This window comes from Lepisma saccharinum, chromosome 14 (genome assembly GCF_977018435.1).
Source record: "Lepisma saccharinum chromosome 14, izLepSacc3.1, whole genome shotgun sequence".
Taxonomy (NCBI): domain Eukaryota; kingdom Metazoa; phylum Arthropoda; class Insecta; order Zygentoma; family Lepismatidae; genus Lepisma; species Lepisma saccharinum.
In genome coordinates, this window is record NC_139242.1 from 68,428,725 (window position 1) to 68,455,768 (window position 27,044).

The 27,044-nt window shown below is 38.9% G+C and overlaps 1 protein-coding gene across 1 annotated transcript in view; it reads right to left on the reverse strand.

The window, feature by feature from the left end:
- LOC145998988 (uncharacterized) overlaps nt 1-26,368 on the reverse strand; it is a 45,233-nt gene extending 18,865 nt beyond the window's left edge. The window contains exon 1 of the mRNA XM_083135842.1: nt 26,256-26,368. The gene's annotated coding sequence lies outside the window, so the exon portion shown is untranslated. The remainder of the gene's footprint in view (nt 1-26,255) is intronic.
- Nucleotides 26,369-27,044: the final 676 nt, after the last annotated feature.

Consider the following 27,044-nt stretch of genomic DNA (forward strand, 5'->3'; position numbering starts at 1 on the left):
TTGGCCGAAGTCAAACAAGTATTACAGCCATCCCTTGATGTATGTTTAGTATTAAAGTAGGGGAGTTTTCGTTCCATTTCGTGGAGCTCGAGTTTATTCTGTTCTTGGTAGAGTAGAGCAGTGTGATTTTCAGGGGCACTATGTAACGTCTCCCATTCTCTCTCTCTCTGCCTCACGTTTCTTTCTTCTTCCTCTTTCTGGCTCATCACTTTCTCTCCACTTATCTCCCTTTTTGCCGACCTCCGTGGCAGAGTGGTTAGCACATCGGGCTACGACGGCAGGAGTCCCGGGTTCGAATCCTGGCCTGACCATGGATGTTTGTGAGTGTCCATTCATCAATTTCATCATATCATCACTCATCCGCATCTTCCCTAATTAGCCAAAAGTTACACAAAAAGAGAGTAAAATAAAGCTCAATCAATCAATATCTCGTTCTCTCCCCATTCTTTATAATATTTTTCGTCTCGATTCTTTCTTTTGCCTCTTTCTCTCAATATACTTATGCCACTTATCTTTCTTGTCTTGATTCCTTTCCTCCTCTCCTCCTTCCTTTTTCCTTACCAAGGAACGTGCGCCAAGTACGACAACGTAGACGTGAGTTTGCAACAGAAGGATGTAGTATATCGTAGGAAATAAAAGCTACACTAGCGACGCCTAGGGAAGAAATTGAAACGTCATGTGCGATAATCCGAGTGGACTCTCTGGCCAACATTGCTCGAGCAGTAGTTGGCCGAAGTCAAACAAGTAATACAGCCATTCTTTGATGTATGTTTAGTATTAAAGTAGGGGAGTTTTCGTTCCATAAAGGAACCCCTTTGCGTGTTGGCGGTGAGAATTGCAGGAGATGAAAGAAGTGCATTTCTTGCATCCCTTCCAGCCGCCACTGACAATGAACGAAAGCAAGGGCAACCAGAGCGAGGAGTCCAACAACCACGACGAATTGTCGTTCGAAAACTGCTTTTTAAAGCGGGAAAAAGACGCTGCGCATCGCGTGATTCCACAATAATAATCTTCTCTTGTCGTATTACAGCATGCAGCCAAGTAGTTTTCTTAAAAAAAAAAAAAAAATAGCCTTACCCGCTTTCTGTCTGTCGACAAAATGACTCGCCTCCGTGGAGAACAAAAGGGTGAGGCCGGTGTTTTGCCTGAATCATTGTCTCGGCGTTCATGGAAGCTGTAATGGCACTGAAAAACCTCTTTCGTAAAATACGCAACAGTTAAGTCGTCATATTGAACACTAGATAGTAGTAGGGATGATACCGAGACTGTCTCGTAAAATCTAGGTGAGAACATCCAGTCCTTCGGGTCTTCTTGAGACGAGACCGAGGCAGACGACGGTAAAATCGATACGAAGCCGAGATTTAGTGTCTCGGTCTCGTAAGCGACCTTGATAATAAAAAAAAAGAAAAAAAAACTTACTTTACTGTGCGATTTCTTCAGACACAGCAAGCGGATAACTTCCAGAGTATATTTATAGGTAAGTCATGCAGCTTCAGGGTGGTATTTCAAGGGGAAATTAGGAGGAATTTCGCCTCTAGTTTCTGTACTCCCCCTCCCCTCCTGTTTGTCATTTTTTTGCTGTTGGGGAATCTACATGTATTTAACAGATGGTTCCAATTACACCATTACCCATTTTATATTGGAATGTTTGATTGGGTTTATTTTACTTTGCTTTTCTGCCACTTTTGTCTAATCGCAAAGATGAGGATGAGTGATGATGAGATGAAATTGATGCAGGGATACTCACAAAGAACATCCTTGCCCAGACCGGGATTCGAACCCGGGATCTCTTGCGTTGTGGCTCCCTGCGCTAACCACTCCGCCACGTAGGTCGACTATATTGGAATGTACTAACAACAGTAAAGAACATGCACTGTATGCAGACGAACCGATGAAAATCTCTTCAGCAGATCTTAGCCTTCAGAGGGCAATTCTATACTTTTAGTGTCTTGTGTAGTACCTGAGGCAGTCATTTGTTGTGATTGATGAAAGTTTGAAGAAGATCGTTATTCACTGAATTGTGTTAACCAGGTCATGGATGAGAATTTCTACGAAGCATGTTAAGCCACAATAACCAGTATAGTATTCAACAACTTGACTAACAAATTGGCCATACGCAGTGGCGGAGATTGAGTTTCAAAACTGGAGGGGGGGGGGTCAAGGTGTCTAAACTTTGGGGGGGGACAGTTTACTTTCCCTTCGTAGATAAGGTTTAGCATGGTGTGGGAGCAAAAGTGGGGGAAAAGTGTGTGGGGAAAATGCCCCCTCGCCAGGGGCTGTTGCTGATATTGTTGCAGTGCTGCAAAACGACTGGATATTTTACAATGAAATTTCATACTTTTGTTAATATATTTTTCATTTGTTTTCCTATTAAATATATTGAACATAAACAAACAATTTTGCCCTTCATTGCTTCATAAAGCAAATTCCATTACGATCCGTTAAAAATAGGAGGCAACCTGCGAGATTTTACAGTGTATGAGTAGACGCACAGGTAGGCGTTGCAAAGCCGGAGCAACGGCCTGATCTCTACAGCGAGGAGTATTGGAGCGAAGTTCAACGCTGTTCTTCCTATCCCCTGCTTCAGTCGGCTTGGTCGTTGCAATGGATTTACAACACGCCAAGGTCAGGCGACCCGTTTCGGGTCCCACCGGCGGGTGAGGGAAGAAGAAGACGGACCAGCAACAAACGCTGGGATTCAATTCTCACTGTCCTGTGTCGTAGAGCAACAAACAAAGTGCCCACGTTAGGCAAAGATAAATATTTTCTTTTAGGGAGAATCTTAACCTAATTTAAATTATGTGTGATACCGATACCAATGCTTGAAACTTGTAACATACTGATTAATATTATTGGATGAGTATTCCAGTACAATTACAAGCATCGATTCATCAAAATATTTAACAATTGAATCAGAACATTAAAGTACTTCTTACGTAATCACAAAAAGCACAATTCTGCATAATATTGTTGCCGAATAAATGGAAACTTCAAATTTTGTATGATGGTTATTAATTGTACTCCTCTAAAGTGTCAGGTGTCACTCATATAAAATTATAAATACATACAATTACATTATAAATTAAAGTTATATAAATATTATATATTGATGAAGGAATATACAATATATATTCGCTGCAACCACCAACATTCTGAACCACGAGCCGCCACAGCCCCTCTTAGATGTGCTGGTTAATACAATTCAGTGAATAACGATTTTCTTCAAACCTTTATCGATTACGACAAATGACTGCCACAGGTGCCACACAAGGCACTAAAAATATGGAATTGTTTGTAACGACTAATGTGTTCATTCGACAGTTGTTAGGAGATAATTAATACAATTTGTCCTGAAAAACAGCCATGTTTTGCCACTTAATTTTGATCATTACATTGTTGTCTGCCAAAGAAAAGGTAATATAAATTACATTGATTTTTGGGGTGTTTTAATTATTTGATAGCAATAGCAATATCTCCTGTCGGCTGTACGTTAGAGCCTTGGTTCTCAATCTTCGTGAGACCCGGTGAATTCTTTGTTTAAAAGTCGATATTCCGATCCCAATAAGCTTACGCTTTCCAATATTTTAACGTTATTCATTAATTAATATACACCATTGAAATTAAATAGTAGTAAGTAAATTATGACATAACCTGAATTATACAGTGCGTTCATTTTAAAATTGTACCCGCCGATTCCGTTATGTATTATAACCGATGTGCCAATTACATATCCCCATCGGTCTTTCTACGCTTTCCCCCAAGATCTTATTTTCTGCTCTCTGAGAAGAAACCCAGCTGCCTCAAGAAACCCACATTCGTTCCCATGAAGCCCGGCAATAAATTCCCATATCTGTACCGTACAAATCCATCTAAACTCTGGTTCACATCGAGATAATTTCGGCCCAGATGGAGCCTATCGAGATGATTTCGGCCGAGAAGGAGCTAATCACCTGGAACTTCAGGCATTTAAAATTTAAAACCCCAAGAAGACTTTCTCCCTTGTTTTGAACAAAGATCCTCTGTCCTCGTGAGATTTTGCAGGTGGCCAGGCCCGGATTCTAGACAATCGCCCTACACATGGTGTTCCCCACGAGACGCATAAATTCCACGACCACCGCCCGCTAGTCTGGCTCATAGACAGCTCAGTGACAAGAATGATAAGTGCAGAATTTTGAACTCCAACCCTGCCAGAACATTTCTTTTCGTATATCCTCGCTTCGATGCAATTTCGACAGCAAAGGAAGGAATAACTTTACTGAAGTGTCCGAGTTGTATGCGATAAAATTTGAGCTGAGAGCCATTAAAATTAATTACGAACAGATGCTTTTCATTCCTCGAGATCAGCTCTCAAACAAGGTGCTATTGTGTTTTCATGCTATGCGATTATCGCCTCTCAGTAAGCAATTCTCACCCTTATCTCCCCCGTGTGTTACGATTTTCGCCCCTACATACAGAAGTGACCACGTGTGGGCGGAGCAAAAAGTTCAACGACCAATAGAGTGAAGGACAATTCTTCGGAGAATGGAAAGAAAAGACGAAGTAAGGACTTAGCGGGAGCAGTGCAAAGTGAGAGTGGAAATACACAGTTCGACATTCATTTTTTAGAGAGACAGTTTTAGAACACTCGCAGTTAAACTTTCAACACCTTTATAGGAGAGAGAGAAATTGTTTTCTCTTCTCTGGACCATGTTTAAAATCTTAGCTTTGTGATTTCGAAACTTCTTTAACGTAACTGGTTAGGCCATGGTGCTCGAATGTAGTGTTTACATATAAAACCGACCGTCAGCGGTATACATTGTTCACTTGTTTAGAGCGGTGCATCATGGGCCCGCGAGTGTTTTGTCTTGTGTCGGCGAGCGACCCGAGATTGTAAGTATTTCTACAGAAATGTATTAAGGCTCCTTCATACATTGACTAAAACGCGCAGTGCAGACGTTCCGTTTTAAACAGATTTTTCAGTTACGAGCAAAGATAGGACCTCGGGGTTTGTTTTCTATCCTTCAGAAAATATGGCTGCGTATTTCCTACAAAGCCGAAATTTAAAAAAAGACCCTGCTTAATAAGTAAATTGGGCATAAAAATGGGGAAAACCGTAATTTTCACATGCAATTATCTCGTTAACCACACAAGCTTATGGAAAACTGTTTTGTTGGGGATATGCAATGTTCATTGTACTTGACATTAACATCATCACTGTAGAAGTCAGTTTTCCTATTTTGAGACTGTTTGAAAAAAACGAAACCCTTGCAATACGTAAAAGTGTCCCTGCACTGTGGTGACATCTCGTGCAGATAGTTAGAAGCGTTCTAAACCCCACCCACATTAGAACGCGGAGGGATACAACAAAATAGCTCGTGAAGACAAAACACGATCGCATGAGACAGGGAAGTGTGCTTGCGTCAACTGGACGTGTTCAATTGCAAAATATGGGTGACGGCAGCAAGTGTGTTTGGCGTAAGATGTGGGCTCCGAGAAAATCGTCTGCTGCAGAAACAACAATGAAGTTTCAAGCGCTACAAAATAGCCGGCAAAATAAGGGTTCAGAATGAAATATAAATAAAACCTATCCGTTTACTACATAATCAAATGGGGAAGTATTTATCGGTTTCCATTAGACGTTTACATTGTACGTACGTAAACCAGTAACGTTATTTTGAGTAATTCAATTAAACCGGTGTCCTTGGCAAATATTACGCTATAATACGTAGAACAAGTTTGCTGGGGGTCCGGGCCCCCCCGAAAGGATTATGAAGTACTAAAATTAAATAATGTAAATATACTCCTTTAGCAATTTTTGCATATTCGATGGATAATTTCCTCTGAACGCGTATTGGAAGGAAGGATTATAGCTATAAATATAATACGGCTTTGAAGTATAGCACCCGAAATACTTATCAAGTGCTACTATTTTTACTCTGAATATTTTGGAAGGCAATGATTAGGATTGACATCATAAGGCTTTGAAAGACATAAAGGATTTATTTAGGGCGTCTGGACCCCCTCCCCCAAACGAAAAGATTACCAAGTAATAAAATAATAACAATACTCGTTTAGCATTTGTTGTATATGATGGTTGTTAGCTTTATCTGAAGAGACTGAACTTATTGGAAGGCAAGGATTATATTGGGATAGCACGGCTTTGAATGATATTACAAAGAAGGTTTATGCATACTACAACTCATAACAATATGTATACAATATCTATCAGAAACTTCACTGTATCTAACATTTATTTCGTAATGCAATTATCGAAATTAAGTGTCCCTTTTCTGTCAAATATGTAACACCTGCACATGCCATCAAGACGAAGAAAGTAACTTTCTGGAAATTTGACGAAGAGCTTAACGCCAATATCGTGAACACCACACATAATTACTATTACCACGTGTAGGGTAATAGTAATTATTACACGGGGAAGGTACTGTATCTTTGGTCTGTGGACACAGAAAGGTGTTAAAATAGAATACATCCAGAGAGATGATCAATTCTGGAAGAAGAATATGGAAACGCAGCTACAACAATTCTATGTTGAGTGTCTACTACCAAAACTTGTCTATCCACGGCACACGTGTTCAATGCAGATCCGAAATCCCACGAGAATAATCCAAGCCCAAAATAGAAGGGAAGAAAAAAAACACCGGCAAACTGATCAAGAAGGAGAATCTTTCTAAACGAGGTAACCTTTGTAGGTAACGTATGCACTGTTTGTGGCATAGTTGGAAGTAGTTATTTCTGGGAGGCCTACACATAACGTACAGCAACAGATTTTACTATAGTAAGTATTTAGAGGCTAATTTCTTCATGAATTTGAACTTATTTATGTATTGCAGTGCACAGGAGGCGTTTTGTATAGCAACAGAGAATACGTTTACCTTTGAGACTGATTTTGTCATATAAATTGTTCGCAAAGTATTATTAGCTTATGTAACGTAATGTACAGAAACACAGGGCGCTTTCCAATTATTGTGAGAATTTCGTTGTCATGTATTTGTTCTTATTGTATTACATAGTGTATCTACGTGCACTGCGGTTCATGAATATTTAAGAAGCTCATTGTTTGTGTCCGTGTATGATTTTTTTTTATTTTTGTAGCCCAGTAATTTTTTACCTGTTTGTCAGAATTTTTTCTTTTCTTGTTATTTGTACTTCAAATAAGCAAAAATTGGAATAGTATACAGGGTGGGCCAGATTCAATTGGGCAGTTTTCGAACATTAGTAACCAATAAATCCAACAGCATACGGAAAAATTGGAAAGTACATTTTGTTGTCGATAGATGGCTGCATCATACGGTATGCTGTGAACGAGGTTGATCGCTGGATTGGCCGTCGAGGGCCTGTGGACTGGCCAGCCCGATAACCCGACATCAACCCACCAGACTTTTTACATTGGGGTTACCTCAAACACAAGGTGTACGCTAATCCCATTGACAGTGAGCAACATATGCGTGAGGTAATTGTTCAGGAGTTCAAGAATGTTCAGGTTAACATGTGTAGGAAGGCGTGTGAAAATGTTGCTTTGCGTCTACAAGCCTGTGTTGACTTAGATGGTCGACCACTATCTTAAAAATCAATGATTTATGTGTGTGTGATTCCATTTTTGTAACAATTTTGTAGCCGTTGGAATTGATAACATTTGTCAATAAAAATAAAATGAAGAAAAAATAAAAATAACATCTAATCAAAAGCTGCCTAATTGAGTCTGGCCCACCCGGTATATCTACATAAGAAACTGTTACTTAAGCAAGAAAAATAAATGTACCTCGAGAAAAACCAGTCTACTCCGTTCCCTGCGATGTAGATGGCAATGTCTGTTCTCATCATCCCATTCATTACTCTTCACCACGAAATAAACTTTATCTGCAGAAAATAATACAGAAAGACTACTAATTCAGTAACGCACAACTTTGCTCTCGTTGTAAAAGCAAAGTTGTAAAACTACAATTTTAGCATACGTGTAGTTAATTGTACATGATCAGAATGATATGTGTATATCTTATGGAACACTGTCCATTCAATGAACCTGTTGTGATCACTGACTGGACAAACTGAAGAAATGTTTAATTCGTGCTCTGTTTTAAACTAACTAGTGTCACACGAAAATATAAACAGTTCATATTATTAGATTACTATTGTTAATAAATGTTATAATAAAAACAATGTATTGCCGGCTCCCGTGGCGGAGTGGTTAGCACATCGCGCTACGACGCCAGGGGTCCCGGGTTCGAATCCTAGCCTGGGCATCGTTGTATGTGAGCAGTGGCGCAGGAACGTTTTGCATTTGGGGGGGTACAAAATTCAATATATATTTATATATATACGCACACACACATACTACTTCAAACCAAGTGTCACAATAATAATAATTATTATTATATTTAATTAAATTAAAATATTAATTAAATATGTAAATTAATTAATAATGAATTATTATTATTTCATGAATAGGTAAAATATAGAAAAATAATATAGATATAACAGCACGTATTCATTATCTAGCTTACGTGTAGTTAAGATCGACAAGATTTGCATAAAAACAACTGCCCTGGCAAGGAATTTAATGTCAAATAGAAAAATAATTGAATATTTATTAAATAACAAAAAAGGAGTTGGATCCAATTAATGAAAAGTAAAGTTCCTGATTAATATTTTATGGATGATATTAGTAGTGTCCATAAATGTTTGGAACCCTTCAAAGCTGTATCCGTCAAATTCCTTGCCTTTCAATAAGTTCAGCGGAAATAATCATGGAACAAAAGCCAAACAATATTTTTATTATTTAATTTTACTACTTGGTAAGTCTTTCGGGGAGGGGGATCAGGAACCCCCCCTTAAATACGTCCTTGATATCTAAGTATAATGTGAAATATTATATTTTAGAAAAACACACACGAATGTCCTGTTATTTAATGCATATTTTGCATAAATATTTTTTCTTTGTTTTTCTTAGAATTAAAAAAAAAACAGAGTTTAAAACCAGATAAAAATTCTGAAACATAAAGCTCTGGACCTCGTTCGGGGTTTGTTTTAATTTAACGGAACGGAAAATCAGGAGTTTTAAATGTGAAAATTGCGAACAAAGATACATATATTCATTTTAATGCAGGTTGAGATTAAAGGGGATGAGGAGGATCTTGGGCCACCCCAACCAGAAATAATCATCTCCCACCCAATGGATATAGAAATTACATTATTAAATATATAATACTTATGGAGTTCCACTTCAGTTCTTTTCATTCTAATTTTAAAGTGCCATAGCTACGTATAAAAATATCTTAAACAATTTATGGCAGATGTGTACCACATCCAATGCCTTTTAGAAGCCATGTATTTGGTATTTTCTCAGACACCTATGGGGCGTTGTATTAAAAAAGAAAATAAAACTCGAGTTGAGATGGTTCCCGATCAACTCGTAAGAAGTCTAAGTTTGAAATATTTGTGAAACATTTGACAAAGCATTTATTTCTTATATAATTACAATTAGCTGTACATAATGACACTCTGCAAGCACTTTATCATTACATATACAAAACCGAAATCCTTCAGATCTCAGAGGAAACAAGGGAAGTTATATGCTCAAGACTTCTTTTTTTTTTTTTTTTTTTTTTCAATCGTTGGTGGACAATATGAAGAGCCGGCCAAGGTTTCTTTTCGTATGTAATGGTATTAAATGCAGGTGCATGCGTGTGTTTTTGGGTGACATGTCAATTTCTCGTTTATGTGAAAAGGTAAACTTTAATGTAAGGAAAAGCATGTGCGCGTCACAGTTAAAAATTTTCGCATCTACAGAGAAAATCCAAAACGCATTCCCACCTCGCCGGCCTCCGTGACGATGGGGGTTAGCATAGCGCGCTATGACGTCAGAGGTCCCAGGTTTGAATCCCGGCCAGGGCATGGGTGTTATTTGTGAGTGTATATCAATTTCATCATATCATCACTCATCCTCATCTCCGCGATTAGCCAAAAGTGGCAGAAATGCGAAGTAAAATAAATGAATCAAACACCTTGTGAATCCATCCAATCCAAAATATACCAATAGAACCTGCAGTGAATCTCATTTATGTCGTTCATTCATCTGACTAATGTAATGTACAGTTTGACTTTAGGGTTTAACTTAAAATGGCGTTGTGTTTGTGTTGCATTCGATATCACAATTAGATTATAAGCAATTAATATCCAATTATAAGTATACCCTAATACATAGGTAAAAATAAGTCCCCCTGATAAAGTCGCAAATTGCATCCTGTTTAAATGTCTAGGAAAAATTTAATTTCACCTAGGAATGATATCGCTATGCGATGAGTCGAGAATTGTCACAGCCTCATCTCATCTTCTGTGTGGTGAGGTCCTTCTCGTTCTTGTTTGTGCTTATTTTTGTTTCGGTTTCCACTCTGAAGTTATTAAAACTTATTCTAGATTCACTTCATGCTCAAATAGGCTAATCGGGACTCTATTTCCAAAAAAATATCTTAAAATATAGGTTTAAGTATAGTTTTCCGTACACCATCTTACAAAGTTATGAAAAATATGGGTGAGGTACAGGAGTACATTGTACCCCCCAAGTTGGTCTGTCGTGTCTCGTCTCGTTTGTGTAAATATTTCGTTTCGAAAAATTACATTTTAAACATTCAAAAGAAAATGGAGTCAATCATATACCCTTCTGATGAAGATTTGTATCTTATATTCGAATCGACGAGACCACTTCTTTAGCATTCGTCTGCAGCATGATTTTCTGAGAGCAAATATGGTTCCATCGTTCCACTCACATTTTAAACAATTTTCATCTCCTTAAGGAGGTTACCAAGAACACAGGTCAATGAACTAACTAGTAGCAAGCACAATGTAGTAGAATAAGTTTGCAATGGATTGAATTTCTGTGGTAAGAAAGATAATGCTCATAAATTATAAACAATATACACTTTTTTTATTGGGTGAATTGAAAATAGGTTCTTTTAACAGTAGCACCTTCCTTCTGCTGTAAAATTACCAAAAGGGGGTACAACTCGATTTACTAGGGTACAGTACCCCCTTTAAAAATTTGGGGGTACAATGTACCCCTGTAACCCCCCCCCCCCCGTTCCTGCGCCACTGTATGTGAGTGTTCATTCATCATATCATCACCATCTTCGCAAATTAGCCAAAAGTGGCACAAAAGGCGAAGTAAAATAAAGCAAATCAATCAATCAATCAAAAAACAATGTATTGTTATTATTACTATAAATACTAAAATCTAAACAAACTTGAAACACCTCGCGACAAAATTCTGCGTACGCCAATTATAGTTACAAAAATTGTAATTTCTATTTAGAAACTGTAGGTACAAAATAGGAACAGTTTTCGGTTTTCCTTTCATTGCTCTTTATGGAAGATTAAAAAGAGAAAGAGGAAGAGAGAGAGAGAGAGAGAAAGTGCCTATTCCCCTTCCTGCCTCTCCCACATAATGATATAGCCAAGATTCAAGACATGAAAGCGCGGCTGTGATTACTATCTTCCATTTCATAAATGTTTTAAGAATCTTTTGTCATCAAATTACGGTTTTACTATCCATGAAAAATTCGTTACGTGTTAAAAGAACGATAATTCATGTGCTTTCTTTGCTCGCCTGCCCGCCAGATTGTCAACTGCTTCACAACAAACAAATTCTCCTCCTTCCACCCTTGCAAGCGATTGTGTAAGTTTCCCCTCAGGTACCCCACCCCACCCCAACTGCTCTCCCGTCAGCCGCGAACAGTAAACAACGAATGACTACCTTCAACGATCTCATATGAAGATCTGTTTCCATGCGTAGGTAATCTTTTATACTTTTTTAAAATCATTTCGCTGTTTCTTTAACATAACTTGTGTAGGTTCGTTAGGGACTATTTACTGTGTCGGAGCTCTACGAGGAAGTAGAAGCTGAGAGCCAAGCAAACTGTGAAGACTGCCAATCTCGTGACGTACTCGGTTACGTCCGAGATACGTAACAGAGTAAGCCACGCAAAAACCAACCCACATGACCCTCCTTTTTTCTTCTTCTTTCTCAGATTCGACTTTCGTCAAATGTATGAAGGAGCCTTAAACATTATTTTGAAAAATATTTCAGTGTCCAGTGTTCTGATTTCTGATTTCCGATTCCTGATTTTTAAATTCATGATAAATTCCTGGTAAATTTGGCTTGTAAACGAAGACCGATGAAAAGGGAACTTCATCGTCTTTTTCCATCGGCCGTATCTTGGACCGTGACAAATTTTAATGGTACATTTTAATTTCTCCTAGCAAGAAAGAACGTCCATGCCTAAAAATTAGCTGTAACCTTGGTTCGAACTCTAAACGCCCCACCCTTTTATTATTTTATTTTTATTTACTGTTATAAATGGCTTTTCCCGAACAGGGACTTGTTTACAAAGCCAAGTTGTCATTTGTTATGTACTGCTGAAATTCTAAATTTGCCCTAAACTTTAAAAGAAATCAGGACACTACAATAGTAGTTGCATGCCTCGCGAGTGAACTAACTTCCGAGTAGCATAAGTTAACAGAGTGGAAACAACGAGTTGACAATATTATTGAAAAGCACATACGTAAAAAGTGAAAATACAAGTTAAGGGGAACTATGGAGCTAAAAGCTAATTTTGAGGGCGAGATAACTTAATCGCTACCACGAAAATGAAGAATGATAAATAAATAGACGACCATGCTTTACGAATTTCTAGTGTTTGTTTTTAAATGCCAGGGGGCAGAGATAGATTTGCTACATAACTAAATAAAGTGAAATTGTAACTGCAATTATGGCAGTGACAATAGAAGCAATTAGAGCTACCTTAAAAGAAGCATTGAAAGTTACATTTGGGAAGTTAGGAGCAAGTTTGAGCCAAAGAATAGACTCCTTAAGTAAGGAAGTGAAAGCAACCAGGGAGGAATTGAATTCTAAATTTGAAGCGCAAGTAAAGAAATGTGAAATAACTAGAGGGAAGGTAGACCAGTTAGAGAAAAGAGTAGAGAAGTCAGAGGGAGAAAATAGAGAGTTGATTGTTAGAGAGGTACAACAGGCAGAGGGTAGACTTAACAGGGAGGCAGTTAGCTACATGAACTCATTAAGGGATGCCAGGGAACACGAGTTTAATACTTACAAGGTTAGCTTTGAGGCCAGAAGTAAAAAAGAGCTAGAAGTGATTAAGCGCAGAGTAGCTGGCATTGAAGATCTTAATAAGGAAGGGAATGATCAAGTGAATGCTAGGTTAGGTGAGTTAGAAAAGGGAAATAGCAAAATACTGAATAAGTTACAGAGCAGATTAGATAGAGTAGAAAACCTGTCTAAAAATGTAAAAGGGAAGAAGGATAATAGTGGGGAAATTGCCAAATTAGAACGGGCTATTGAAGACCTAGAGAAAAAATATGAGAGCAACCAGGGGGAGATTAGCCAGCTAAAAATAAAAAGGGAAAAACAGGCGGTTAAGCCTAAGGTTCAATCCCAAAGCACCCCTTATGCTTCCTCGGACTCGGACAGTGATTCCGGGGTAGAGCATAAGCCAAAGCCAAGGAGAAGGACTACCGTCAGGTTTGGGGACCTAGATAAACTCCCCAAATTCAGTGCTGCAAGACCTGAGTACCTAGCTTCTCAGTTCTTGGCAGACATTGAAGAGTCGTTTTGCTTGCTGGGTGTGCAGGAGGAGGATATTTTATCCTACCTGCCAAAGTTACTGACAGGAGTGGCCAAAAACTGGTACCTCCAAGTAAAGGGGAATTTTGATACCTATTCGGGGTTCAAGGCATTGTTTCTGTCCACGTATCAATCAGATACGTGGAAGTCAACGTACCTAGCCAAGGTCATGAATAGTAGGTACACTGACCATAGCAAAGGCTCCATGCTTTCCTATTTTTGGCAACAAGTCAACTTACTAAATAACATACAAACGGGCATGACGGACCAGCAAAAGACGGTCATCATAGCCAACCAGCTCCCCAACAAGGTTAAAGAGGCACTCTTAATCCACCCCTATATTAGCCTAGAAATGGCAGCAGAGATTGTGGCTAGGTTAGACATAGTGTCCCAATCCAGCCAAAGGGAGGACCAAAGGAGGTTCCAACCCCGGTACCCCCAAAATAGACAAGAAAACTTTCAGGCTAGGCAGGTCAGGGTACGAAGACCTAGGTTCGAACCCAGCCCCCCGCGAAGAACTGAAAATAACTTCCGTCGGGGTAGCACTTGGGATAGCAATCCGCGACGCAACAACTCATACCGGGGCAGATCGAACACATACTCCGATAATCGTAACGGGAGAGGAAACTCCCCGGTACGTAGGAACAACAACCAGGCTAGCCGGGGTAGGGGTCCCACTTATGCACAAGTGGTGGCTGCAGATCGAACCCGAGCACCAGAACAAGGCCCCACCTTAAATCCTAACAGCCCTCCATTTAGAACTGGTAACCAGCCTACTAGATCTTTAAATGCCTAGGCTCCCCTCTTACAGAAGGTAGGCAAGGGGGAAGCTCCATTGATACCGATGACAGGGAAACACAATTAAAGCAACTGGTGAATGATGAAAATAAATATGAAATTTGTAGGGTTGATTTGAATTTTTATGAGGATTTTGAAGATAATGAAGAATATTATAGTGCTAAAAACCTTTCATTGCCAGTAAATATCAGGAACAAAGTAAAATGTAGTTCATTTGTTAATGTAAGTTTCAATAATAAAGAATATAAGGCACTTGTAGACTCGGGAGCGGAAATTTCTGTAATGGCTGAGAGTGTTTGGAGAGAAATAACAAGTGAAATTTCAAGACCTACCTTGCTTAATACTGATAATATAATGCTGATAGATTACAGTGGGAAAAAGAGACAAAAGCCACTAGGGAAATTCATTACAGATGTGAATATAGGAGGTAAAATAGTAACCGTGCAATTTTTAATAGTCAGAGAACTACCAGCTAGAATTTTGATTGGGTTGGATTTACTTTTTGCACTAGAGGCTAAGCTAGACCTGAAAGAAAGAGAATTGTTATTAAACACAGAACAAGGAAGTAAAGTAGTACCATTGTTACCCCTACCACTTGCTGAAGGCACTCAGGATTTAGATAATCCTTGTAACCAGGTACGCAAGCAACCTAGTTATACAGTACCAGTTGGAAATACTCATTGTAATACACAGGCCACATCCCAAGAACTCTTTCAAAAGGCACAAGATGCAGAAATTTTAAATCCTACTGAAAAGGATATACTTTTAGATACTTTATTAGAATTTAATGATCTTTTTGATGACAAGCCTGGGTGTTGCAATAAGTATGTGCATAAAATAGAGGTAGATACCGCAGAACCTTTGGTAGCGAAGACTTATCCTATACCGTATAACTATAAATCCCAAGTCAGGGAACACCTACAGAAACTTTTAGAGTGGGATATAATAGAATTTAGTGAATCTTGTCACCTCAACCCCCTGGTGGTAATACCTAAATCTGATGGGTCGCTGCGCATTTGCACTGACATGCGTAATGTCAACTTGCACCAGAAATTGATTCAAACAAAGCCTATTAGGATAGATGAGGCTTTGCAAGGTTTTCAAGGCAAGAAATACATAACCACCATAGACATGTTTTCAGGTTTTTACCAGATTTTGATTACCGAAGAGTCTAAACCACTTACAGCGTTCAGTTTCGATGGTAAACTATACCAGTATAAAAGGTTAGTTTTTGGTTCTTCGAACGGAGTGCAAGCCTTTACTGAAGCTATGAATAGAACACTGGGGGATACACTTTCAGATAAGGTTATGATCTATGTAGACGATTTATGTATTAGGACAGAGACTTTCGAAGAGCACATAGAGCTCTTAAAAGAAGTATTTTCGAAGATTAGGGCTGCTAACATGACCATCAAACTGAAGAAAAGTTTCTTTTGCAAAGAAAAAATAAACTATTTAGGCCATACTATTGATCAGAGGGGGATTCACATAGATCAAGATAGGATACAGTCAATAGTTGAACTTCCTAGACCTAGAACTAGGAAACAACTACAGAAAATTTTAGGTGCTTTTGGTTGGTTGAGAAAATTCATTCCCAGTTATTCAGAAATCTGTAAACCACTAACAGACTTGCTTAAGAAAGACAAAAAGTGGGAGTGGGGTAGAAAAGAAGAAAATAGTTTCTTATCTATGAAAGATGCCATAGCCAGGGATGCTACATTACACCACCCTGACATGCAAAAGGAATTTTTTATACAGACAGATGCGAGTGGAATTGGCATAGGGGGATATCTATTTCAAATTGATAACGGGGAGCCTCGTGTCATCTATTATGTAAGTAGAACATTGAGACCATATGAAGAAAAGTACACTATTACTGAACTAGAGTGTTTGAGTATAATCTTTTGCATTTCTAAATTTAGACAATATGTAGCTGGTACTAAATTTACAGTCATTTGTGACCACCATGCTTTGCAGTGGCTAAACAGCTCAAAGAACTGGAATGCTAGGCTGACCAGGTGGTCTTTACAGTTGCAAGCCTACCAGTTTCAAGTACATTACTGCAAGGGCAAAGAAAATGGTCTGGCGGACCTGTTAAGCAGGACTTTTGAAAGTAAAGAAACTGAAAACTTACATATAAATGCCACAAGCGAACCGTTCCGTAACGAGATACTTGACTTTTCCGTTGACTTCGTAGCTGCGGAGCAACGAAAAGACCCCGTACTTCTCCCTATCATACAGTTTTTGGAGGGTACACACACAGAAAATTCAACTAGGTCTAGAAATTGGTTTAAGTTTTACAAAATTTTGCCAAACAACTTATTAGTTACGAGGGATTATCATTTTTTGAATGAATGGAAGCTCTGCATACCAGAATCATTAGTACCAGTAGTTCTTAGAGCTTACCATGACAATTTAGGACATTTTGGGGTAGATAAAATGATGAGAAGGATTTTAAAACTGTATAATTGGAGAAATATGAGGAAAGATGTCAGATCTTATGTTGCAGACTGCATTACATGTCAAAGTACTAAAGATAACACACATCCGCCTAGACAAACGCTATTAATGCACAGTATGGAAGGTAGAGATATTGTTTTGTTCATAGATATTCAGGGCCCATTACCAAGGGGTAAGAGAGGTGAAAGATTCTTACTAACTATTCAAAACGCAAAAACTAGGTTTCTAACCGCATACACATTACGTAACAGTACTACCGACAGCATACTACGGAAGCTAATTGATGTCTATTTTTTACATTTCGGGATCCCAAATTTAATAGTAAGTGACAATGGAGTTCAGTTCAAGGCAAATAAATATGTACAGTCATTAGCCTCTCTAGGCATAAAGGTTGCTTACACCCCGGTATACAAACCGAGCAGTAACCTAGTAGAGAGGATACACAAAGATTTGAACCAGCTTATGCGAGTGGTCTGTGAAGGCGCGCATAATGCTTGGCCAGAGCATGTCACCAAGGTTGTTAACTTGTTGAATGGAAGTGTCAACCATTCCACTGGTTTTGCACCCATAGAGCTTCAATTAAATTATCCCATTGACAATGCAGTAAAAACACACTTTGACTTGCCACCTGGTGAAGAGATGAACTGGGAACATAAGCTGTACATGGCTAATATTAATACAACGGGTGAAAGGAACAAAAGAAATACCAGGATAAATGCACAATTGTCCCAAAGGCGAAATGTCTCTGTAGGTAACTTAATCTTTTTGAAAACACACTTTCTTAGTAGCCTATTGGATGCCGTAACCAGGAAATACTGCAATACCTTCTCCGGTCCCTATTACTGCTACCAGGAGGAGAGAGTTGATGTGTTCACGCTGTTGGACTGCTGTACCGGCCAGATGGTAACCAATCAGCATGTGGAAAACATGAAGCTGTGGCACTGTACCGAAGGTAAAAGGACATTGTACCTCAGGATGTTGAAGGGTAAGAGACCGGATCTTTTTCCACAGGATGTTAATGATACACATGTTACATAACACACATACTTTTCAAAGGGAAGTCCTCTTAAAGGACTGGAGGCTGGGAGACTCTTTTACACTTGATTCTCAGGATGGCGTAAATAGAATCTTGTTCTTTATTTCTCCTTCAACCTAAAAATTGGTTCTTAAAAACAATATTTGGCTTATCTTTCATTTTCCAAACTAAAAGCGTTACGCTGTTAAATAAGGCACTTAAAATGAATTTTCAGCATAAAAGCTACAATTTTTGTAACAAATTCTTACACTTAGAACTTAATAATAACAATTAAACTATAAATTACTTAAATATAAAGAGTTAAGCTTGTATTGCTTCATAAAATTGAGCTACTGTGACGTAGAAATCCAAATTTTGTCTGAACTAGTACCTTTGCGGAGAACTTGAATTTTAAATCAGCCATAAAATGCTTAATTACAGTCGGATCTTTATGAAAACTAATTACTGAAGTCATAAATAGACTACCCTTGAAGGAAATTACAAAAAATCAACCAGGACTTGCATAATTTTATTTTTAATTATCCAGTTTTTATACGAAGGTGTCATATCGGAGGCTCGTAAACCGAGAAACTTCGAATTTATGTAAAAAATTTACTTTTATTTCATGATATTTACTTAAAACTTGTTCAATTATTTAATATAAGTGTTATAGATGTTTTGCAACCAACTACCATTTAAAGTTAGTGAAAATCAGTGTTGCCAGCTAATTTTTTAGAAAATTTTTGACGTTCCGAGGAATTATTTTCCGAAATCACCTTTCTTCGATGTACTGATTAAACCAGCATACCTGTGACTTGTGTAATCATACAGTATAATAGTTACTAAGTAACAATTCATTATAAATGGTTTTGCAACCATCAACTTGAATATTTTTCTCAGCAAGCGTGCTTACCTGTACATGCTGAATGCGACGGATGACCTGATGATAAATAAAAACTTATAATGAAAAGGGAGACCAACTTCTTCGTTTTATATATCTCCCTAGGGTTAATTTCTTGCTATAGAGAACCTCAAAGATCAAAATTTCTATTCTCAAAGGAGACTAGAACCCAAAATTTATTTTTGCCACCATTTTGGAATACTTTTGGTATACCCCGGGTAACTTGGAAAGATTTTTTTTTGGTGTGGAAGTTAAGGAGTTAGGAAGAGGAAGATTGGAGCACACCGCGTGTCACCTGTCCTCCCAACAGCTCATAAGACGCTATGGCAGCGTGAGCTAAACATGATTTAAATATGGATTTGACTTAATCATTGCGGAATTCGACAGTTTTCATGCGCGGAGCATATTTTATTTTACACTTTGCCTTCTTTAGGCTTTAAGGGATTTTTTTTATCAACATATTATCTTGCTGTCGGATTCAAGGGGGGGGACTCTTTTATATATACATGCGGGTTGGGTTTGGACGTGTTCGGTTCCTGGACTCTATCAGCCACGTGACAGGTCGACATTTGGCTGCTAGAAGTTAGGTCCTAACTACGTAGTCCTCATAAAATAGCCCTGCGGGGCTAACACATTGCAACAATTGCTTAAGAATAAGTAAGACAACAATTACACTCGACCAAAAAGCAAAAATTTCATACACATGCATACACTTGTAATATAGTTGTATTTTAATCTTTTGATTCTTATGATGTAACTAACAGAAGGTGGTGTTAGGTCTTCTGTTTGTAATAATCTCATACATTTGCTCATATTAACTTCTTTATTATATTTAAACAATCATATACTCTATTGTTCTTGTGTGTTTAAATTTTATGTTTTTATCATTTTGTAATCGTAATTCTTGTAAACTTGTGTAATCAGGTGCAACTCTATAAATGCACACACGTGACCCAGTAAGTCACCTTATCATTTTATTAATGTCTAGTTAGTGGTGAAACTTATAATTTTGTTTACTAAGGATAATTAGCACAATTATAGTGCCATGTAATCTTTTTATCTACTTGGAAGAAGAAGTAGTTTTCTTTGGGTTTTTTTTTGTCATTTGTTTGTCAATATTTACAGGAAAATGTTAATATCAATGGATTATTATCTGATTATCTACTTTTATCTAAATGTGTATTTTGATTTATTATAGTTGATATTTGATAGGCTAGACTCACCAGACCAACCAAGGCATGTGACGGCCAGTGATGTATGATGAAGAAAATAAGTTGGGTCTGTATAGTAAAATAAGGATTATGTTTTTATAATAACAAGTTTCATGCACCATTTAACTTTGATCAGGAGAAAATGGAGGCTAGATCTCCATAATAAGTATTCACTGTTTGTTTTATGTTGATAAGGAGAATATTTAAATTTTTGCATCTTAAGTGGCTCAAGTTGCATAATTTTACTTAATGTGAGGTATAAGACACAGAATAAATACATCTACCACATACACTTGCCAACAACACATAACAAGGATGGTATTGTTATAAGGGTTGTGTTAATTTTAATTTGCCCAAGGAGGCCTATGCTGTACACAGCATAATGACGGTGCCTATGATGCACACATAATTCCTGCCATAGAGCAGAAGATTTGCCCATAGTGGCCATTATAGTTTTAAGTATGCACATGTAAGGGGCTGAATGCCCGTGCAGCAAATACTGCCTAACCTATGAAGTGTGTTAGTGGAATAGACTTGTGTTGGTAAAGCCTTGAGCCCAGTAATGAAAAATGAAATAAGCTAAAAACAATGAGATAAATTGAAGAGAAGGGTGCATGAAGAATATAAAATAAAGGGAATTTTCTTATTTTAATATGTGTATCGGTAAATTTTTCAATTTTAATTTTAAAACTAGCCAACAATTTTTTATATAATATCTTATTAAATCATGTATTGATTTTCATAATTATACTGTCTATGTAGAAGCTACAAAATTTTTGTGTAATTTTCTTTGCTTGTAAAAATGTAATCAAGAGACATAGTGGTCACGTACAAGAAGACAAGGAACTTAAAGTGGTAAAGAGACTTGAAGTTGTGACATGTGAAGAAAGTGCATGAAGATAGGTTAAGACTTTCAACTAAGCATATTCTAATGCCTTTAAAAACTTTCACAGAACAAGATACTACAGCCAAAGAGATGGCAGGAGAAGAGGCACCAAGGAGACTCCGGACACATTTCTCCAGCCGATACGGGAGCTCCAGCCAAGCAGACCAGATGGCAGAAGAGAAGGCCAGGACAGGCTACTACTCCAAGATGACTATGCAATGAGGGCATCCCACCATTATTACCGACCGTATTCCTGAGCCACTCGACACCAGAGTCAGCCGTTAGAAGGAAGAAGATGCCATGGACCCCAAATGAAGCAGCAAGGGCACAACTCGCTTGCCCCGAGCCAATCCAGGCAGGAGGAGGAGCAGCAGAAGAGAACTACAGCAATGGGAAGAGGAAAGAGACAGCCAGACTTGCCCATAAGAGGCAGATATGACCCGAACACTTAAGTCTACGGGTGCTAGGGTTATATTCTGACCTAAGTTACATCGTGAGGCAAGATACATCAGAAGTCCTGCAGGAGGCAACGCAACAGCTAGCTGAGAAAATTTGCTTCCCTACAGTTCAGCAAATTTTATTCGGGAGCAGGGGGATGTATAACCGATGTGCCAATTACATATCCCCATCGGTCTTTCTACGCTTTCCCCCAAGATCTTATTTTCTGCTCTCTGAGAAGAAACCCAGCTGCCTCAAGAAACCCACATTCGTTCCCATGAAGCCCGGCAATAAATTCCCATATCTGTACCGTACAAATCCATCTAAACTCTGGTTCACATCGAGATAATTTCGGCCCAGATGGAGCCTATCGAGATGATTTCGGCCGAGAAGGAGCTAATCACCTGGAACTTCAGGCATTTAAAATTTAAAACCCCAAGAAGACTTTCTCCCTTGTTTTGAACAAAGATCCTCTGTCCTCGTGAGATTTTGCAGGTGGCCAGGCCCGGATTCTAGACAATCGCCCTACACATGGTGTTCCCCACGAGACGCATAAATTCCACGACCACCGCCCGCTAGTCTGGCTCATAGACAGCTCAGTGACAAGAATGATAAGTGCAGAATTTTGAACTCCAACCCTGCCAGAACATTTCTTTTCGTATATCCTCGCTTCGATGCAATTTCGACAGCAAAGGAAGGAATAACTTTACTGAAGTGTCCGAGTTGTATGCGATAAAATTTGAGCTGAGAGCCATTAAAATTAATTACGAACAGATGCTTTTCATTCCTCGAGATCAGCTCTCAAACAAGGTGCTATTGTGTTTTCATGCTATGCGATTATCGCCTCTCAGTAAGCAATTCTCACCCTTATCTCCCCCGTGTGTTACGATTTTCGCCCCTACATACAGAAGTGACCACGTGTGGGCGGAGCAAAAAGTTCAACGACCAATAGAGTGAAGGACAATTCTTCGGAGAATGGAAAGAAAAGACGAAGTAAGGACTTAGCGGGAGCAGTGCAAAGTGAGAGTGGAAATACACAGTTCGACATTCATTTTTTAGAGAGACAGTTTTAGAACACTCGCAGTTAAACTTTCAACACCTTTATAGGAGAGAGAGAAATTGTTTTCTCTTCTCTGGACCATGTTTAAAATCTTAGCTTTGTGATTTCGAAACTTCTTTAACGTAACTGGTTAGGCCATGGTGCTCGAATGTAGTGTTTACATATAAAACCGACCGTCAGCGGTATACATTGTTCACTTGTTTAGAGCGGTGCATCATGGGCCCGCGAGTGTTTTGTCTTGTGTCGGCGAGCGACCCGAGATTGTAAGTATTTCTACAGAAATGTATTAAACATTATTTTGAAAAATATTTCAGTGTCCAGTGTTCTGATTTCTGATTTCCGATTCCTGATTTTTAAATTCATGATAAATTCCTGGTAAATTTGGCTTGTAAACGAAGACCGATGAAAAGGGAACTTCATCGTCTTTTTCCATCGGCCGTATCTTGGACCGTGACAAATTTTAATGGTACATTTTAATTTCTCCTAGCAAGAAAGAACGTCCATGCCTAAAAATTAGCTGTAACCTTGGTTCGAACTCTAAACGCCCCACCCTTTTATTATTTTATTTTTATTTACTGTTATAGTATTCGTGCGGTACAATTTTAAATTGAACGCACTGTGTTTCTACTACAAAGTATTTGCTCATGAAAGTTACTAAAATGGGAAAGAGGTTCAGGAGATGCCAGGGCCCTGTACCGGTTCGCGACCTTGCGGTTGAGAAACACTGCCTCAGACAGTCATAGCATAATGGTAGGAGTTTGCAAAATAGATATTTTTTTTTTATAAACTTCAGTACATTCCGCAGGGCCTCAAACCCATTTCCCCTTAAATGCGCTACTGACAAACATATCTACAGTTAATAGGCTATAGACGTGCACATACACTCTTCTCTAGGGACGGTTCTGCCTCTGTAAAATCTAGAAGAGACAGAGGTTTTGGAACGCAAGACTGACACTTCCACGTTCACGAAAATTGCTTTATTGTGAAACTTATTCGGACTCACCAATGGAATAGCTGATTGGCCATTTTTGCATACCTTCAGGATAAAATTCCTCTTTCGAGGAAAATCTTGTACGGAGGCATTCCATGCATGCAGGGGTTTGTCCAGAATTTTTCGTCTGAAAGGGGGTGGGGTGGGGGGACGGGGTTCAGGATTAAATTTCGATCCAAAATAACCACAATTTTGGTCTTTGTGAAAAATTTTAGAGGGATGTTGTGGAAATTTCGGGACAGTGTTAGGGGTACATAGATAAATCACTGGATATATGTGATAGGTTTTGAGCTTCGATAAGAGAACGAGACGGGTAATTGTAAGTCGAGACGAGACTGAGAACGAGAAAAACCTTCCCAGACACGAGACAAAACGATACTGATATTTCTCGTCTCCCCATTCTCTATACCTAATCCAGGGCCTCCCAAACTGCACCCTGTCAAGGTTCTTTATGTGGCCCGCTTTACTACCGAAAAAACCTCTAATTTTATTTTGAGTGTCAGTAAAATGTGAAATGGCCCCGAGACATATTGCCGAAGTATTAGCTTGACCCTGCATACAATAAAGTTTGGACACCCTTGCCTTGATCATGCCGGCCTCGTCGGCGGAGTGATTAGCACAGCGCGCTTCGCCGGCAAGGGTCCCGGGTTCGAATTCCGACCTGGGCATGAGTGTTCTTTGCGAGTGGCCCATCATCGATTTCAGCATATCATGACTAGAGCTCGGATAGTTACTAGAAAACGTAAAATATGCATGCAAATATGCACTAAAAAGTGTAAAACCCGTTTAATTTATAAATGCTGTATATTACAAACTATGAAAGATTACATGCCAGGCAATGAGTATGCATTATTCTGAATGCTCATTCGCTACACAGATGTTTTCAATTAATATGGTTCTGCGTTAAATGAAACACCATACACTACAGATTAAGATCATGATTGCATTTGCGAACTTGAAACTCCTTGTGTTTTCAGCTGGAACAGTTTCATATTCAGAAAACACACGTTCCACTTCGCAAGATACTGTATTTTAGGGCAACAAAGTAAGACACATCACGTTTAGTCGATTGTTGAGGTGAGAATGACGTACTTGCCACATTTCATACAATCCAGGAAAAAGGAAAGATGAAAGACAGACAAAAGATAAAGAAAAGAGAAGCGAGGAGAAGAAAAATAAATACAGTATATGCTCGGTGTTGGTTGTGGGTACAAAAATATGCACAAATCAACTTATTTTCATACAAATATGCACCTGCATATGAAATATGCATTTTCAGTTACACATCCTTAAATATGCATTTACATATGCAAAATGCATAATTATCCGAACCCTAATCATCACTCATCCTCAACTTCGAGATTAGTCAAGAATGGCAGAAAAACGAAGTAAAATAAACCAAATCAATCAATCAATTGATGTGAAGAGATCATTTTATGTTCGTGATTCTTATACCTTCCAGTGTGCAAATTAAGATGCCGGGGATTTTCCCCACACAAAAACAAATATCCCGGCAAAAGAAAATTATTTTTTCCCTGTCAGGGACGTTTTTTTATTCCCCTCAAAGAAAATAGAAGCATATAGTATACCATTTCTTAACTATCTGACAAACACAATTGAAAGATCATTCGTGTCTATTAATGGTCCAGTCATCTCATCACACATTTCGGTCCCCGTGCCGGAGTGGTTAGCACATCGCGCTACAACGCCAGGGGTCCCGGGTTCGAATCCCGGGCTGGGCATGGATGTTTGTGAGTGTTCATTGATCAATTTCATCATATCATCGCTTATCCCGAACTTCCCAAATTAGCCAAAAATGGCACAAGAAGCGCATCACAACGGATCAACCTTACCGAGCCGAGACAAAAGTAGGCTGTTTTCAGAGCTTAGTGCTGATACTTTACACATGTTAAAGTGTTCACAAGGAACGTGTAGGTAAGTTTGAACTTAGGAATAGAAATTCGGTCAAATTTTCGGTGTTATTAGTTTGTTGGCTCTTTTGTGTATGAATTTGGGTTTTCTTAGAATGTAAATATAGAAAATGTTATCATAAGCATTGGCGTAACTTGGCGGGGCAAGGGAGGGCCCTTGCCCTCCAAAATTTTCGGATTTATTAAAATTTACAAGTTAGCCCCCTGAGGAGCAAAGTAATAAAGAGTAATATTTGTAATTTCGCAAACGTCACAGTTATTTAGCAAATTATCCTGGACGTTGTTTTTATGGGATGGAAAACTTTTGAGTCTCTTCCCCCAAAAGTTAAGCCCCAGGTTTGATTCTTGACAAATTAGGTCCAGTTTAATTTTGCCCCCTCAAAATTAGGCCTTGTTTGATTCTGCCCCTCAAAATTAGGCCCCAAGTCTGATTCTGCCCCCTCAAAATTAGGCCCAGTTTAATTCTGTCCCCTCAAAAATAGGCCCAAGTTCAATTCTGCCCCTTCAAAATTAGGCCTTTTAATTTTCCGCTCAAAATTAGGCCCAGTTTGATTTTGCCCCCTCAAAGTTAGGTCCCAAATTACGCCCATGATCATAAGATTAAATAACCTAAGTTAGAACCAATGATCTAAGTTACTTAGAATGTCCATTCATCAATTTCATCATATCATCACATCCTCATCTTCGCAAATTAGCCAAAAGTGACACAAGAAGCGAAGTAAAATAAAGCAAATCAATCAATCAATCAATGAAGATACTTAGAACCGCAAGGCAATACTTTGGTTTATGGGCTGGTAACATACATACAAATTTGCATACCCAAAAATCCTACCTTCCACAATAAAATCACAAATACGCCACAGTGCCCAAAGCAAAAAGCTTAATTCGCTCCACCTTCACATGGAAAAAAGAATGAAGAGCAAATACTTACTACGAAAACAGGAACAGACTGTGTCCTGAGTTCACTTGTAGACAGGAGTGTCCTTGCGCAGGAGCTAAAGGAACCTTGATTCTGGGAACGTAGGTGAAGAACTGAAGCCTCTCGCTGGAAGAACTCTTGAGTCTCTTCTTCCAGGATCCAGGTCAACGTGCGTAACTCCCGCAGCCGACGCTCCGTGGCGTTACAGTTCTCTGGCGTCATGAACAAAAGGAAAAGCCGCTGGAGCCGAACCTCGAAGCTTCCAGGAGGCGGAAGATGAGCAGGAAGCTGAGAAGATCTCTGCATTGTTCTCGGGAAGCTCTTATCCGGCGCCTCGCTCAATGCAATGGGCCTAATTGCATGTTGTTGGACACGCCGTGGGGGTAGGGTCAGTGTGGAAGACAACGACCCCTTTGGGCAGATTCCAATCCATGCAAATTCGCTTCCCAAGTCATAGAGCTGCTTCACAGATTTGAAAACACCAGTGTTTGGATTGATTTAGTTTATTTTATGTCGCTTTTCTGCCACGTTTGGCTAATCGCGGAGATGAGGATGAGTGATGAAATGATGAAGGGACGCTCAAATAGAACACCCAGGCCGGGATTCGCATCCAGGACCCTTGGCGTCGCTTTATCCACTCCGCCACGAAGGTCGGCACCCTGTTACAAGTAACAGTTACTTTTTGACAATGGAAGTAACGTTATGGACAGTTACTTTACGACACTTAAATCGTTAAGGTGAAGAGTGACTGTTTCGCATCAGGTAACCTATACATTTTTTTCAATATCGTCCGAATGGGTA